This window comes from Pipistrellus hanaki, assembly GCF_964339955.1.
Source record: "Pipistrellus hanaki genome assembly, chromosome: 17".
In the NCBI taxonomy this organism is placed as follows: Eukaryota; Metazoa; Chordata; class Mammalia; order Chiroptera; family Vespertilionidae; genus Pipistrellus; species Pipistrellus hanaki.
Genome location: NC_140519.1, coordinates 2,055,668 through 2,072,492, shown reverse-complemented (window position 1 = coordinate 2,072,492; position 16,825 = coordinate 2,055,668). Strand labels below are relative to the sequence as shown.

Below are 16,825 nucleotides of genomic sequence, written 5' to 3'. Positions count from 1 at the left end.
GTGCCCCCTGTGTGGGTTGTGTGTGCCCTCCTGCTGTAGCTGAGCCTTGATTACTGCTGACACCTCAATGAAAGAGTGGCGCTCAGGCTGACTGGCTGTGAGGGACAGCTGTGACTGCAGCAGAGGAGCTGCTGTGCAGAGGCTGATGCCAGGAAGCAGGATTGGCTGTGTGGGGGCTCTGATGCCTGCTAACCCACCTCTGGGTGTAGGATTCATCTTTATAATTCCAGCCCCTAGCCCAGTGTTCAGTCTTTACTAACTATACAATAAATGTGTTAAAAGAAGATTCACAATTAATAAAACAGCCCAACAAAATGAGGTAGGGTGATTTAAAAAAAAATGTATGTATATAGCATAGAACTAAAACTTCAATAAAATTAAAATATTATAAAGAAAATCCTGCACAAATGAGACTATAAACCAGCTATACCCTTTCCCATCTGACCTCAAAGTACACTGCCACCTAACCAATGTGATTTCACATCCACAACCCAAAATAAATGCTCAATAAAAATATGTCCAGAAGATGGATTGATGGATGCTAGGAAGAGAACCAAGATGGTAGCATAGGTAAATACTGGTACTCGCCACCTCCAAAACCACATCAAAATTACAACTAAAATACAGAACAGCTATCATGCAGAACCCCCTGCATGCTGGCCGAATGGATGTCCTACAACTAGAGAAGTAAAGAAGAAAGCACACTGAGATGGTAGGAGGGGCAGAAGCGTGGAATAGGCTGGTCCAGCATCCATGTGTGGGAGAGTCTATGCAGAGGCTGCCTATGAGGAGCAAGGGGTTCAGTCCCACACCAGACACCCAGCTGAGGGTTCTAGAGCTGGGAAGAGAAGTCCCCGCAACTACAGGCTGTAAAAACCAGTGTGGATTGTGGAGGCTGCTGGAATCCCAGGTATTCCTCTTAAAGGGCCCGTGCACAAATTTACACAGTCCTGCTTCTTTCAAGCTCCAGTGTCGGAGGAGGACCCAGACACACTCAGGGAAGAACTGGATTGTCTGGCATCAGGTAGGAACTCGGGAGAAACTTTCTCCCAAACTGGGGTGCTCCCAGGGGTCATTGATCCTATGCTTGGACCTCGGCTGTTGCAGGGCTGACAGCCATATATGAGTCTTTATCAGCCTGTAATATACTGTTTGCTCCATGCTGGGGATTCCCTGAGGCCCTACCCCATCCAATTTGCAACCCTACCCAAGCTGTTTCCAGCTGCTTTTCTATATGAATGGATGTCCTGGCTCAGGCCTCTCTTGGGCACTTCAAAGCCCAAAACGAATAGCAAATAGCAGCTGTCTACATATCCCTCTGAAGCTCCTGCTAGGTGGCCCCAGACAGTGGCTAACTTTGCACTTCCCTGGAGGCCCTAGAGCAGTGGTCGGCAAACTCATTATTCAAACAGAGCCAAATATCAACAGTATAATGATCGAAATTTCTTTTGAGAGCCGAGTTTTTTAAACTTACACTTCTTCTAATGGCACTTCTTCAAAATAGACTCGCCCGGGCCGTGGTATTTTGTGGAAGAGCTACATGCAAGGGGCCAAAGAGTCACATATAACTCGTGAGTCGCAATTTGCCGACCACAGTCCTAGAGTCAATAGACCCAGTGGATAGCTTCAGACCACAGCAGATTACAACTCTACACATCCATAAGTGACACACTCAGTGAGCACCAAAGCCCCACTGAAGCAAGTCCTGCTCTACAGGGGTATTTCCTGCACAGAAGCGGTAGTTGCAGCTGGTCCTCACAGCCAATTGGCCTGGAGGTCAATCAACTCCTCCCAGTGATGCCAACAACAATCAAGGCTCAACTACAAGACTGTGCATATAGCCCACACAGGGGCACACCTAGAGTGCCCAGCTCAGGTGACTTACAAAAATACAAAGATAGTGTAAGGAGCCCCAGGGACAAATTCAAGTGTACCAACGTTCACATTATGGAGGTACCAGACAGCAACAGGACACCTACTATACAAGGCCACTCTACCAATTCCAGGAGATATAGCAGTTCTCCACAGGTTGGCTGCTTCCCTGTGTATGTAGTAACAAACACAGGGAAGCAGCCAACCTGTGGAGATAAAGCAAAGAAACATGTCACAAATGAAAGAAATGCAAGCAAGCAAACTATTGGATACAAAGTTCAAAACCATAGTTATAAGGTTATCTAAGAATCTTCATGAGACTTTCAAGGATCTTAATGAGAATACCAAAGACATGAAAAAGACCAGTCAGAAATTAAGCATACACTAACTGAAATAAAGAAAAATTTACAGGGATCCAACAGTAGAGTAGATGATACCAAGAATCAAATCAATGATTTATAATATGAGGAAGCAAAAAACACTCCCATTCAGAAGAGCAAAAAGAAAAAAAGAAAAAAAAATACGAAGATAGTGCAAGGAGCCTCTGTGACAACTTCAAGTGTACAAACATTCATATTATGGAGGTATCAGAAGAAGAGAGAAAGCAAGATATTGAAAACCTATATGAAGAAATAATGACAGAAAACTTCCCCTACCTGGTGAAAGAAATAGACTTACAAGTCCAGGAGATACAGAGAGTTCCAAACAAGAGAAACCTAAAGAGACTCATACCATGATACACCATAATTAAAATGCCAAGGGCTAAAGACAAAGAGAGAATCTTAAAAGCAGCAAGAGAAAAACAGTTACCTACAAGGGAGTACCCATACGACTATAAGCTGATTTCTCAACAGAAACTATGCAGGCCAGAAGGAAGTGGCAAGAAATAGTCAAAGTGATGAACCAATATTATTCTACCCAGCAAAGCTCTCATTTAGAATTGAGGTCAGATAAAGAGCTTCACAGACAAGAAAAAGCTAAAAGAATTCATTACCACTAAACCAGTATTACATGAAATGTTGAAGGATATTCTTTAAGAAGAGGAAGATGATGAAGAGAAAGCTAAGAAGAAGAGATAAAAAATATGAACAATAAAATGGCAATAAATACATATCTATCAACAAATCTAAAAATCAAAATAAACGAATAAGAAATCTAACAAACAAAATAGACTGGTGAATAAAATAGAATCAGAAGCATGAAAGCAAGGAAAAGACTAACAAATTTCAGAGGGAAGGGGGTGGGGAAGGGGTTGGGAAGAGAATAACTAAAGATCTTACCTATGGACACATAGAATAGGGTGGAGACGGCTTGGGGTGGGGCAGAAACCAGGTGGAAGGTGCAGCAGTGGGTAAAACAGGGGACATCTGTAATACTCTCAACAAATAAGATTTAAAAATTCAAAACAAACAAACAAAAATATCCAGTAAAAAAGTAAAAGATAAATGTTATATAAAATGCTTGTTTGACTTATTAAATACTCAAATGGCCAAAAGTACAATATATAAACAAGAGAAAATTTCATAAGACATGGGACATTCTCTAGCCTAATTATTCAAAATAATTCAGAAGTCATATACTAATCCCCAAATTCTACATCAATTGGATTTTATAAAAGTCTTGGGGAACTCTGGCTGCTTAGAACATAGCACAAATGATCCCACTGAAACACGGTAAACGCTGGTGAGCTGTCAAGACCAAGTCACAGCAGCCTGCCAGACCTACACCAGATGAAACACTCGCATGGTACAAGGAAACCTGCTGCTCCAGAGATGTTTCAGCACTGCCACAAATACTTATGTATGTGCATGTGCAATACTCCCACAAAAATCAGAGCAAAGTTCCAAAAGAAACTTCTGACAGAGAAAAAACACTTGGCATGGGGCCTGACACATAGTAAACACTTAATAAATTATACCTATTTTTATCCAGAATCCCCAATCCAACTTTTGTGTTCATCATTGCATACTAATTGTAAATTTCAAAAGTATAGCACAAATCCTCACCACTGCATCGACATGCCTCCTCACAGCCTGGTGCCCACAAGGGTCTGATACATGTCTGCTAATGAAGGACTCCTGGTGCCAACCGAATCTCAAAACAAACAGGCTTTCAGCCAAAGAGCCTCATTTACTTGTAGGTGGTTTGTTCAATGAACTACTATACTTCTCAAATTGACTTTTTTTGTTTGTTTGTTTAAAATTGTCATCAAGATGGGAAAAAGGTATGAAACTCATATAGAAAATACTCCTCCAAGAGTTACCAGCTTAGATAACACTGCTAGGCAAAAGCAGCCTTGTTAACTGGCTGGTAAGGCATCTGAATTCTCAGGCATGGGTCACCTTATTAAAAGAATGAATGGAGCCCTAGCCGGTTTGGCTCAGTGGATAGAGCACTGGCCTGCGGACTGAAGGATCCCAGGTAGGGGGCGTGCAGGAGGTAGCTGATCAATGATTCTCTCTCATCATTGATGTTTCTGTCTCTTCCTCTCCCTTCCTCTCTGAAATCAATAAAGAAATATATATATATTTTTAAAAGAATGAATAGAGCACAAAGCACATGGTACTTCCTAGATTAGGATTAGCTGACTAAAATCACTGCATGTTTCATGAAAACATGAAATAGTGGCAATCATCCATAATCACACAACCTAACTCACAACTGCTTTCATTTTATACTATGATCTTCCTCAATACACATTTTTTCTTACAACGTTGCAATCCTAGTGTACAAATAATTTTATTTTCTACTCCCTACTCTCCATTTACAGTAAGAACTGCCCATTATGAACTTGATTGACCCCTTGGCCAACATCAGAGCAATGTAGGCTTACGGTTGGAAAACACAAGTCGGGCAACAATATTCTAGAAAGCCACAAGATGGTGATGTTGCTCAAAAAATGCATCTCTAAAAATATATATAATTAAATACATTGGACCAACTTTCCAAAAAACAAGTTTTCCTTCATTGTAAGTAAGGGTTGTCAAAAATGTCTGTACTTTACTAGAAAGCATTAGCGAGGAGGGAAATGTGTTTATCAAATTTAGCAGAAACTACTCTAATTTTTTTAAAAAATATATTTTATTGAGTTTTTACAGAGAGGAAGAGAGAGGGATAGAGAGTAAGAAACGTCGATGAGAGAATCATCGATCAGCTGCCTCTTGCACACCCCCTACTGGGATGTGCCCCCAACCAAGGTACATGCCCTTGACTGGAATCGAACCCGGGACCTTTCAGTCTGCAGGCCGATGCTCTATGCACTGAGCCAAACCGGTTTCGGCAGAAACTACTCTAATTTTAAAGGTAAACAGATATGGTCCCTAAATACAAAACAAAAATGCAGGACTTGACACTATTATTGTCTTTTATCTTACTAATCTCTCCTTCACTTCCTGCTCCATCACCTTCCTCCTCAGGTCATAATAAAAAAGTAAAATACTATGTTTTTACTTGTCATGCACTGAACTTTATTTTTCATAATTATTGTTAACTTAGTGAGATGATTTCTATTTGTTTCAAAAGGATACTAAAATTTATTTATATCAACAAAGGAGAATAATGCCAAAATGGTATCAGCAATGAGAATCAGATCATTTCATTCTAATTTGCTATAATTTCCTCAATTTCTTATAATATGCAGCACTATGTTTACAATAGTAAAATACCAAAACTTTCCAAGCAAGTATTGTTGCATTTGGTACTTTTCGCCCAGCCTCAGTGATGCTCAGTAGACAACAGTTTCCCACTCTGTGCTGCAAGTCAGTTAAGAAGCTTCCAGTAACACCGAGATCCGAAAATGCGGGTTTCAAACACACGGAACCCACTGGAGTGACATGTGGGAGAGCTGTGTGGCTCCTCCCAGACAACGGAGCGCCCTGTCTGAGAGCACCGCACGCACGTGGGTGTCTGCGTGACACAGAAACACAGCCTGCCTGAGCCTGGAGTCTGAGTCAGGTCTCGGACTCCAACAACAGGAGCACTTACTGCGTTCCTACTGTACCAAGAAACAATCTCTAATGCCAACCGTTCCCCTCGGTCTTCAGTGTTCTTACTGACAGGGATACTGGGTTTCAGGAACTCAAAGAGCCCAGGGCCACAAAACTAGCGACTCGGGATTCTGAACCCAGAATTCTTGGGCTCAGAGCCAACGCTCTTTCCACTGCGTCTGCACTGAAAACAGACTGTCAAACAAGAAATGCTGAGCTAAACCCAGGCCTTACACTGTTGGCCACATCAGTCACATGTTATTATTCTCTTATTTTCCCACTTAAGGATTCACAGAAGGGTGGTTTTGTGGGGCTTTGAGAGCTAGTCATTGGAAAGGCTTTTTCTTATGGCTGAGAGAGAACAAGTAGCCTTAAAAAGATAATGTGTGAAAGCTGGCGCATGAACAGGGAGAGGAGGTCAGCTGGAGGGATTGTTTAAGAGATCATTTCCATGTGTTCTGGGAAAAACACGGGGCAACATACCATACTTATTTTGCAAAGATCAAACTTCATGTAATTACTTTATACAATCTCATATTTCAAAACGACACAAACATTTCCCTAAGTAATAGGTCATTTGTTTCTAAGTTTGGTATTTTAAGGACATAATTTTGCTTACCAGACTTTTTTCCTTCAAATCCCAAGTTTCCAGTGTTTTGATATTCTCAGACACCATGCGGCTGCCTCCGGATGGCAGACAGCAGCCACAGCAGCCACGGCAGCAGGGCTAAGGCAGGCGCGCTCATGTCAGGCCTGCGGGCCAGTCACTGTCCTCTGCATGGCACTGGTCGCCCAAACACTTCCTGGCGTTTGCAGATACATTAAGAATTCTAACCTGCCAGCATTAAGTAGCCATGGAATCCTGCTCGCCTTCAATTCCTCGCCCTGGAAGAGCAGAGCGTGCTGTGTGAGGTGCCGGGGACACGGCTGTCAGAGGCCTAGCCCTGGGTCCAGGCTCCACCTCCAGCAGCTGCGTGCACGCCACCCTGCTGTCGCAGCGCGAGCATGCTGACAAGTGGGGAAGCCAGCACTGCTTCCAGCATTGGACGGCGACTCCCCTGGCTGGGCACCCACTCTGGCCCTAGCTCCTCCCAGCCCTGGCCCCCTCCCCACGCCCACACAGACGGCAGAGCTGGCCACGCTGCAGACCCACGTCTGCAGCAGTCAGGTCCGAGTTACACTGGGCACCTGAGAGGACTACACTACTGCTGAAGTTTTTGTTATAAATACATAATTTCAAGGTATTTTAAAGCTACTCAAGTAGCAGTCATACGGTGTTAATTTACTATCTACAAATACTCTTCCTAAGAACTTTAAAGCATGCTGCTAAGTATAAAATTACATCTTAGAGGCAAATTTATAATTCAAAACACAAACTTCCCAAAATGAGAAAATCAATTAAACGGCAAAATTTTACTCCTAGAATACTTTTTCCCTCAAGCATTTCTTCTCAAGTTTAAAATACAGTAGAGCCCAGCCAGCATGGCACAGTGGTTGAGCATTGACCTATGAACCAGGAGGTCACTGTTCAATTCCCGGTCAGGGTACATGCCAGGTGTGCAGGCTCAATCCCAGTGTGGGGCTGCAGGAGGCAGCGGGTCACAGATTTTCTCATTATTAATGTTTCTATCTCTCCCTTCTTCTCCAAAATCAAAAACAAGAAATGCTGAGCTATATATATATATATTTTAAAAAATAAAGTAGAAATATGAGAACACAATCCTTTAACCACAAATCCAATAAAATCCCAAAAGTTATAAAAACTCAAGTTCCTTCATAACTTATTAGGCGGAAATATATATTCTATGTTCTTATTTACCCACCTAAACATTTGCCCAGGGAAGCGCAGGATGCTGCCGAGACTTTGCTGGATGCTGAGTAACACCGCATACGGAGTGTGTTCCCTTTCTGATCGTAAGAAATAATAATCTTGAAATATGCCTGCCATCAATGACAAGCTGTTATGAACCCATCCTAGTGAATATTTATTGAGTACCGAGTGCCAGGTTTAAGGCACACAACAGATCATTTTACTACCACTTTACATGTGAATACTGCCTACAAATGCTAAAACAAGGGCTTTTTCTAAAAAAGTACTTGACTGAGCTCAGCTGAGGGCCAGAACTCACAACTGGGTTTGTCTACTTTAAAGCCTATGCACTTTATTTTTAAATATGTTTTATTGATTTTTTTAGAGAGAGGGAGGAAAGAGAGAAACCTAGGTATGTGACCTGATCAGGAATCGAACCAGCAACCTTTTGGTGCACAGGATGATGTAAAACCTAAGCTCTTTTGATAGCCAACACTTTAAAGGAAAATTTATCACAAAGAAAGTTTTTAAAAAGTTGTAATGACCAAAACTTTTACCCCAGGAAAATGAAATTCCTGAGCACCATTCTGGGCATTCACATTTAAACATCAAACCACATTTCACCACTCACAGGACAGAGAGAGGGGAGTTGATTTTATTGTCTTCTCCCCAGAGCACTGGCCACAAAGTCAGTGTAAACACACAAAACAATGGCTCCTCAAACCAATGCCAACTGATCCTTTCCACTCACAGTGAGACAGAGGCAGGGGTTGGCATGGTTTTTGGTTGTTGTTGTTTTTACCACAAAATGTACTAACGCCGTGAAAACATGGTTGCTATAAACATAGGTTAAGTTTTTCCACTAACAGCCCCAGTTGGAAGATCTGCCATTGCAATGACAGCTGTGATCACGGGACTGAGGGTTTAAGTGACACCAACACAGACTGTCTCTACCACTGTCCTCAGCAAGCCTCAGAGAGAGCTTCAGGCTGTCAGGCTGTAGGGCTCCTTCATTAATGGATTTAGAACTGAGACTGTTTCTCCTGACTTTCTCCCAGGCCAGGCCCCGTATGCAGTGGCGCCCCCCAGCAGACGGAGCATGGCGCCACCTCCTCCCATCTGAAGACACACGCGGATCAGACACTTCACTCAGAGCCTCCATTTCTGAGGAGCTTATCTTAGCGAAGAAAAAGGCAGATTATCTGCTATCTAATCGCTGTGTCTGAGCTGTGAAAAGCGGACATCAGCATTCCCAGGAGTCTCTCCTGCGGCAGGTGCTGTGGGAGCAGGCCGCCCTGCCTGCTGGTTGAAACCGCCCGGCATCAGGCTGGAGTGGCTCCGGATAGGTGCTGAGCACTCACCTGAAGCCCCTTTAAACATCTGGAAGTTTAGGTGTTAAGATCTCTTTCTGTTTACGTGTCACACGTGTGCTACAGCTTAGAAAGTGTCTCCGAGAGCACAGAACCGCAGCTGACAGACCAGTTTCTAACAGCACTCTCCAAGGAGCGTGCACCCGGGCTACTTGTGAGACGGGAAATTCGTGAGCCCTGCTGTAAGGACCTCCCCGCAGACCCCGAAGGGAACTCACCCATCCCCACGCTCTACACACCCGGAGGACTGTGACCCCGGAGGCTGTGACCCCCAGAGGGCTGTGACCCAGGAGGGCTGTGACACCCAGAGGGCTGTGACCCAGGAGGGCTGTGACACCCGGAGGGCTGTGACGCCGGAGGCTGTGACCCCGGCAGGGCTGTGACCCCCGGAGGGCTGTGACCCAGGAGGGCTGTGACACCCGGAGGGCTGTGACCCCCGGAGGGCTGTGACCCCTGGAGGCTGTGACCCCCGGAGGGCTGTGACCCCCGGAGGCTGTGACACTCAGAGGGCTGTGACCCCGGAGGCTGTGACCTCCAGAGGGCTGTGACCCAGGAGGGCTGTGACCCCAGAGGCTGTGACCCCGGAGGCTCTGACCCCCGGAGGGCTGTGACCCCCGGAGGGCTGGACACCCAGAGGGCTGTGACACACAGAGGGTTGGACACCCGGAGGACTGTGACCCCGGAGGCTGTGACCCCGGAGGACTATGACCCCGGAGGCTGTGATACCGGAGGGCTGTGATCTCTGGAGGGCTATGACCCAGGAGGGCTGTGACACCTGGAGGGCTGTGACCCCCGGAGGGCTGGACACCCGGAGGACTGTGACCCCGGAGGGCTGTGACCTCCGGAGGGCTGTGACACCTGGAGTGCTGTGACCCCCGGAGGGCTGGACACCCGGAGGACTGTGACCCCGGAGGGCTGTGACCTCCGGAGGGCTGTGACCCAGGAGGGCTGTCACCCAGGAAGGCTGTGACCCCAGGAGGGCTGTGACCTCCGGAGGGCTGTGACCTAGGAGGGCTGTGACCCCCGGAGGGCTGTGACCCCCGGAGGGCTGGACACCCGGAGGGCTGTGACCCCTGGAGGGCTGTGATCCCCGGAGGGCTGGACACCTGGAGGGCTATGACCCCGGTGGGCTGTGATGACGGGTCCGCGGTGCCTCCTGCCAGATTACACAGCTCCCCTCCCGCCCCTGTCCGTCCTCCACATGGGGTTTCTTTCTCAGATTCACTTCGGCAAGGTCCTTCTTAAGAGGTGAGATTTAACGCGCAGCTCTGCTCACGCCAAAGCAACTGTCCTTGAGAAATGAGCACATCCCGGAAGAGTGGACTTACTTTAATCTCACCTTATTTATAAGGAGTTATAAGCAACAGAAATGGTCCATGGGCTGCTGATGTTTCAGGGGCCATACTTTCTGCTTTTTGACATTACTTCAATTAACCCTTAGAACAGCCAGCAGGAAAGATGTTCTGACGTTTTCCAGAAGATGAGCGTGAGGCCAGGGCCTGGAGGCAGCGCTGAGGGCAGCACCACCACTCTTAACCAAGGCCAGCGGCTCCTTCCTCAACCGTGAGGGTAGGGTCCATTGGTTTACCTACTTTTAAGGCAGAGTATGTTCTAATTTATAAAGTAAGTTCACTGGACTACCCCTCCCCACTGGCCAAACGCAGAGAGCAGGGCCTGCTGGCCCGTGGGGCGGCTGCACAGCCAGCACCGCCTCAGCCAGGACTCACTGGGGCTCCCGCCAGCCTCTTCCTCATGCCCATGGCTACCCAACAGCTCTCAGGACTTGTTCTCCTTAGAGAAGCCAAGGCTTCACGCCCAGGACTGTCCGTAACCCTATCGGCCCTGCTCTGCGCCCAGCCCTTCCTATTTACAAGGTCATGTTTCTCAGTCCGTCAGGGCCCTGTGCTCGCTTCAGAAATGGGCAGCCCTGCACGCGTGGGCATGACGAGCTCCCAAGGGCCCGGAGCTGCACCCATGTTCTGTGCGTGATGTGTAGCCGCATTACTGCGCTCAGGGGTGATGAGAACAAGACACTCGGTTCCTTCATGCCAGCCAGCCCGAACATCGTTTAGAAAACCTGACCCGAATAAAAGCTGCTACTGAGACTGAAAGAGTGACGGCCACAGGAAGACAAGTGGTGGAGAAGAGGGAGGAAAACCTGGCAGGCAGAACGGGACAGGTACCACCGTATTCCTTGGGTTCCCTAAGGGCCAGGTTCAAAGCACTGAAAGTACAGGCAGCTCAGGTCTGGCTCCCAGAGTTCCCCGCAGCCCCGCTATGGGAGGCGCAGACTTCCTGGGACGCACACCCGTCTGGTTCTGTCCCCTGAACCTGGGCTGGCCCACAGAATGTGGCAGAAAGGATGGTTCCAAGCATAGGGCTTAAGGAGGTCTGGCTACTTCTGCTGCTGCACTCTGTGAGCCCTAAGCAACCAAGTAAGGCCAGCCATCCTCTGGAAAGACGGGGCCTGAGACAACGAGACGGAATGGTACAAGCCTCATCCCCCCGCCCTGGAGAGCAGTTTGGTAGCCATGGCCATGAGGAAGAGGCTGGCGGGAGTTCATGTCCTGGTCGGGGCACATGACCGGGCTGCAGGCTCAATCCCTCGTGGGGGGTGCAGGAGGGAGCTGATGGATGTTTTGCTCTCACATCCATATAGAGTGTTTCTCTCTCTATCCCTTCCAATCTCTAAAAATCAATAAGAAATACTTTTTAAAAAACTATATGGTACAAGAGGAAGAGAAGCAGAGAGCAGAGACTGGCACTTGCTGAGCAGCCAGCGGAGTGTGTCCATCAGAGTGACCACAGCAGACTGCTTCCCTGGCAGCCTGGACAGTGAAGCTGCGAGCAAAACACAACAACAAACAAGCGGCTGTCTACAGCCATTCGTTTTGTAAAATAGCAATAAATAAATAAACAACGCTCACAGGATTGTTATAACGAAAGTATGGGTTATAATGCCTGTGTTTTTGCATAATTTTCTCAAAACCCAGAGAAAAGGAGTGCATTACAGACACACATCCCTTCACTGCATGGGTTGTTTTCACTGAAGACAAGACCCCCCAACCCCCGGCAAAAAGCTTACAACTCGATTTACTGTGGTGTCTGGAACCAAACCCACAGACTCTCCGAGCCGGACCTGTCCCTGTAACTCCAAACAGTCCCAGTCCCAGAAGATACAGTCTGTGCCCTCTGCCCTTCCTGACAGGGTCTCCCCCAGCCCGAGTCCCAGGACAGGCCTCGTGTGCCACCGCCACACCGGGCCCGCGCCTGGCAGTGCCCACCTGCAGGGGCACACCAGCCTGTGCTGGGAACCAGTAGATCTTAGGAATGTTGAGACGAAGGCTAGTCTTCCTTATACATGAGGAACTATTTAACTTACGGTTTTACATAATTTATTCCCCAAAAAGTTGTTTAAACACGAATTTGAAGTATATACTAACACTTTTTATTTTATCTTTAATATACACTTTTATTGTTGATAATATTACAGATGTCTCCCATTCTCCCCCCCTTTAACTTCTGCTAACAGTTTTTTAATAGTAAATTATTTTTTAATGACTAAGCTTTTGATGTAATGGGAAAAATCATGAAATATCATGATATAGACTTCTGGAAATCAGATCCTGATTTATTTGCTCTAAAAATCCAATTTTTCAGGCTTTTATAAAGGAACAAACTCCACCTGTAGCAACTGCATTAAAATCCACGTTTTCTAAAGGAAACTAATACAGTACCTACTTTTCACCAGTATATATTTCCAGATGAGAAATCAACTTTTGCTTTTTTCTTGACAGAAAGATAACTATTTTGTGATAAATTCTTACAAATTTCAAAATTACCTACCAAAAGCACTGCAATGAGATTACCATTTTAACACGAAGGAGGAGACACACAAGCTCAGATCCACACAGCACAGAATGTAACGGATTCCACAAAGGTAACCCAGATCCTGGCCCAGCCTCCCTCACTGCTGCTGAGTCGGTGGGAAAAGAACACTGGCCGAGGAGCAGAAGTATGGGCTATAACGCCGTTCTGTTTTACCCACCGACTAGCCGATACTCTGAATTTATAACCTTTTTAACTTGTTTGAGCCTCAGTGTCTTCTAAGAAGCCGTGACACTCCTACACGCCTCCTCTCCGTGGTCCTGAGAACCAGACGGCAGCGTGCGCGCCCTCAGGAAGGCGAGGGGCCAGCTGCACCCGCCTCCTGCCGCCGCGCAGAGGGCTCTGGGCGGCCTTCCTCAGTGCTCTTCCTCCTTCAGGTGTCACACCCGGCACGCAGGACGCATACCGCCATCAACACCAATCTACGGTTCTTTCTGAGCCTTGTCATAATTACACATTTTAATAGAAAGGGTAAAAAGACCCCTCTTTCTAATAATTATGGAATCAAAGTTTCTAGAGCTATAGAAGATACTAAGTAATAATTTTTTCTGATTCTACTAAGAAGACATTACTACAGATGCAGAAAAGCCAACTGTTTACTAATTGATTGTGCTGTAACCACACTGGGGAGCGTTAAGGACACAATCCAATGAAAAACGCCCTTCGTTTGTTTTGTCAAGTTTACATTTTTACTTGGTAAAGGCTTCCTAATGGAGGACAGAAGTTATGCAGGGCATACCTGGATAGAGAAAAGAAGCTCTTAAAGCTTCTAATTTCACTGATGTCCCTCCCCACCCCCACTCCTGAGTCCAGACAGAGACACAATGGAAATGAGGAAACTGGCCTGATACCTGCTGTCCACACGCCCCCTCAGCCTCAGCCTCCCCGCCGGCACCTGGACACGAGGCGGGCCGCAGCCGGTCCGAGGAGAGCCTGAGAGCCAAGAGTCACACACTTAGCACCTGGACGGACCTCTAGTTCTCAGTGAGGAGGTCACGTAAAGGCAATAACTACACCCAGGATGGCGAATCAGTTGCAAACATCTTTACACGAGAAAGAAATCAACTCCCATTTCATCTTACCCACTTGCTAATTGAAATATTTAGGACAAATCACTTAACCTCTTGGGCTAGTTAGTTCTATAACACGTTAGTGAAGCCCACCTAAACCACAGCACAGTGCCCGCAGGGGAGGCACAGCCTGCCTCCGCAGCTCTCGGCGGGAAAGGGAGGGCTGGGAGTTCTATGGGAAAGCCCAGCGGCTCTGAGGGCTGCTGCCAGGCCGGCCCTGGCCTCGGCGCCACGGCTAAGCTTCAGGCAGCCTCAGAGTCTCTGAAGTTACAACCAGAAAACACAGGTGCACACGGCCGTTTTCCGGCAGATTCCTTTAGTCCACGCAGGTCACAGCCCGGCAGACCGGAGCTGCTGCCGCCGAGCCGCCGGCCAAAGAGAAAGCTGTGGACGTGCCCGCCGGTACCACCATTCCCCAGCGGCCTGGATGGGCACCGCAGTTATTTTTACTCTTCATTTTCTCTCATCAGTTCTGTCTAATCTACTTCCTTCCTGCCTTCCTTTCCTATAATTATGGCCACAGCTCAGGCTCGCACTACCTATTACCACAGCAACCAGGTCTTTCTGCCTCCACGTTCTCTCTACTTCTTCCACACCGCACAGCTGCCCTGCTGACCCCTTGAAACAGCTTTACTCCTTACATTCCCAGCTCAAAGTCACCACCTACCGAAGCCAAAGGCATTGGCCTGCATTCAAAACCATCACAAATGGGTCCACTTTTCCTTAGGGCTTTATCACCCTCGCTATGGTACAAATACTTGATGTTCCATCCAATTACTGTGTCTCCCCAAATGTATGAACTCTCTGCTCCTCATCCCTTCTCTGCTTAGTGACCTTTGCTGGCCTGTCAAGATTCTTAGTCATCCTTAAAACAAAGCTTCCGGAAGCCAGGCAACCCCACCTTCCCGAGGGAGACATGAGCTCTGCTGCCTGTGTATTGGAATTCTGCAGGTCCCTTAGCTGCCCGTCAGCACCAATGAGGCATGTGTATGTAGTCTTCCCACCTACCTAATCCCTGAAGGCCGTGACCATCCTCATCCTTATCTTTACCCACACACCCACACAGTCATACAGTAGGTGCCTACTGTGAAGCAGTAAAAGACATCTCCGACTTCCGGAGTGAACAGCAGAGACGACTGTCCCTTTATCCTGTCACCCAGGCTTCCAAAGCAGAGCCCTTCCTCTCTGCTGAACCAGGAAAACTTGAAAATGTCAGTAAGTGCCCTGGACTGTTTGGCTCAGTAGGTAGAGCATCTGCCTGTGGACTGAAAGGTCCCAGGTTCGATTCTGGTCAAGGGCACATGCCCGGGTTGCGGGCTCAATCCCCAGTAGGGGGCATGCAGGAGGCAGCCAATGATTCTCTCTCATCACTGAAATTTCCATCTCTCTCTCCCTCTCCTGTCCCCCCTGAAATCAATAAAAAAAAAAATATATATATATATATATATTTTTTTTAAAAAATGTCAGTAAGCTACATCTGAAAGAATGATTCCACACTACACACTGCTTAGTAGCTCCCAATACTTGAATAATGTGTTTTCAACTTGAAAAAATATTACCTACTTGTGAAAAGTGCTCATTTCCAGTGATAGCTAATTTACAACGTGATGGCTAAAAACCAGTCACACACGTAACAGAATGCCTTTTTTTTAAAGTGCATTTTGCTTGTATAACGCACAGAGACTCAGTGCTGCAGATAAGGCGGATTTACACATGAGTGTGAACTCTTGCGAAAACCTGCATACAAACTGCTCCCTGGGTGTTTCAGGTAAAAACTCCGCAGGGGGAGAGACAACTTAGACATCACCTCTCCCCCCACCGCCGCCACCACCGCGAGCATGTAAAGCACCGCCTATCCTGTGCACATTGGGCTGCACAAGACCCAGAACTCACCCACAGCAAAGGAACGCCGCGAGCCGGAGGAGAAGCCCGTCCCCGGACAGACCGCCCAGTCCGGACCCCGGACAGGCAGGTCCCTCCGGCCCGGCAGAGAGTGGGCCGAGGAGGCACCGCCAACCCCGCGGCGGGGAGAAGGGAAACGAACGTCCAGGAAGGACGGCGGAGGTCCGGGTCGGGGAGGATCAGCGAAAACTGCAAGGTCACCGGACCGGCGGGTCACGGCGAGGGGTGCGCTGGGGCTCAGTCTGCGGGACGGTGACACCGGGCGCCGGCACCCCTCCCGGGACGCGCCTAGGGGGCAGGAAGTGCACCGGCTTCCCCGGGGCCGGGGCAAGGTGAGCAGCCGATGGCCGCGCTGCGGAGTCACCGGGACACTCCGCTCGGCCCGTGCCAAGGCCGCCAGCAGCCCCGCGCCCCCGCCCGCGGAGTCCGCCTGGGCCGAGCGCGGCCTCGGAGTCCCGCCCGCGCCCGCCGTCCTCACCAGCTCCGGCCTCGCTGCGGCGCGTCCCCGCGGCGGCGCTCAGCCCTCGGCGCCCAGGACCGCCATCTCGCCGCAGGCGCCGTCCCGCAGCCAGGCCGCCCGCAGCCGCTCGGAAGCGCTGCGGCCGCCGTTCCTCCCCGTCCCGCCCCGCCGGCCGCACCCCCTCCCGGGAGCGCGCCGCCCCGCCCGCCACCCGCCGCCGGCTAGCGGACCCGCCGCCCGAGCATGCGCACCAGGGGCTCGCGCCGCCGCCGGGGAGCCCGCTCCTCCGGTCTTCGGGGGCGCTCGGCGGACGCGGACCGCCAGCCAATGGGCCGTGGGGGCGGGGCCCGGGCCGTGGAGGGCGGGGCCTGGGCGTGGTGGGTGTGGTCTCGCTCGTGGGCGGGCCAGAGCGCGGAGAGGGAACCCGGAGAGGCTCCGCGGGCGGGAGGCGCGTGCCGCTGACGTGA

The 16,825-nt window shown here is 48.7% G+C and overlaps 1 protein-coding gene across 3 annotated transcripts in view; it reads right to left on the bottom strand.

Annotated features, from left to right (window-relative positions):
* Positions 1 to 16,659, bottom strand: part of WWP1 (WW domain containing E3 ubiquitin protein ligase 1) — a 78,669-nt gene extending 62,010 nt beyond the window's left edge. Inside the window, exon 1 of one of the 3 annotated variants that reach the window (XM_084864298.1) lies at positions 16,610 to 16,659. The gene's annotated coding sequence lies outside the window, so the exon portion shown is untranslated. Of the gene's footprint in view, positions 1 to 15,889; positions 16,028 to 16,376; positions 16,546 to 16,609 lie in introns of those variants that run through there. The other 2 variants (XM_084864297.1, XM_084864299.1) reach the window with 2 other exon arrangements.
* Positions 16,660 to 16,825: the final 166 nt, after the last annotated feature.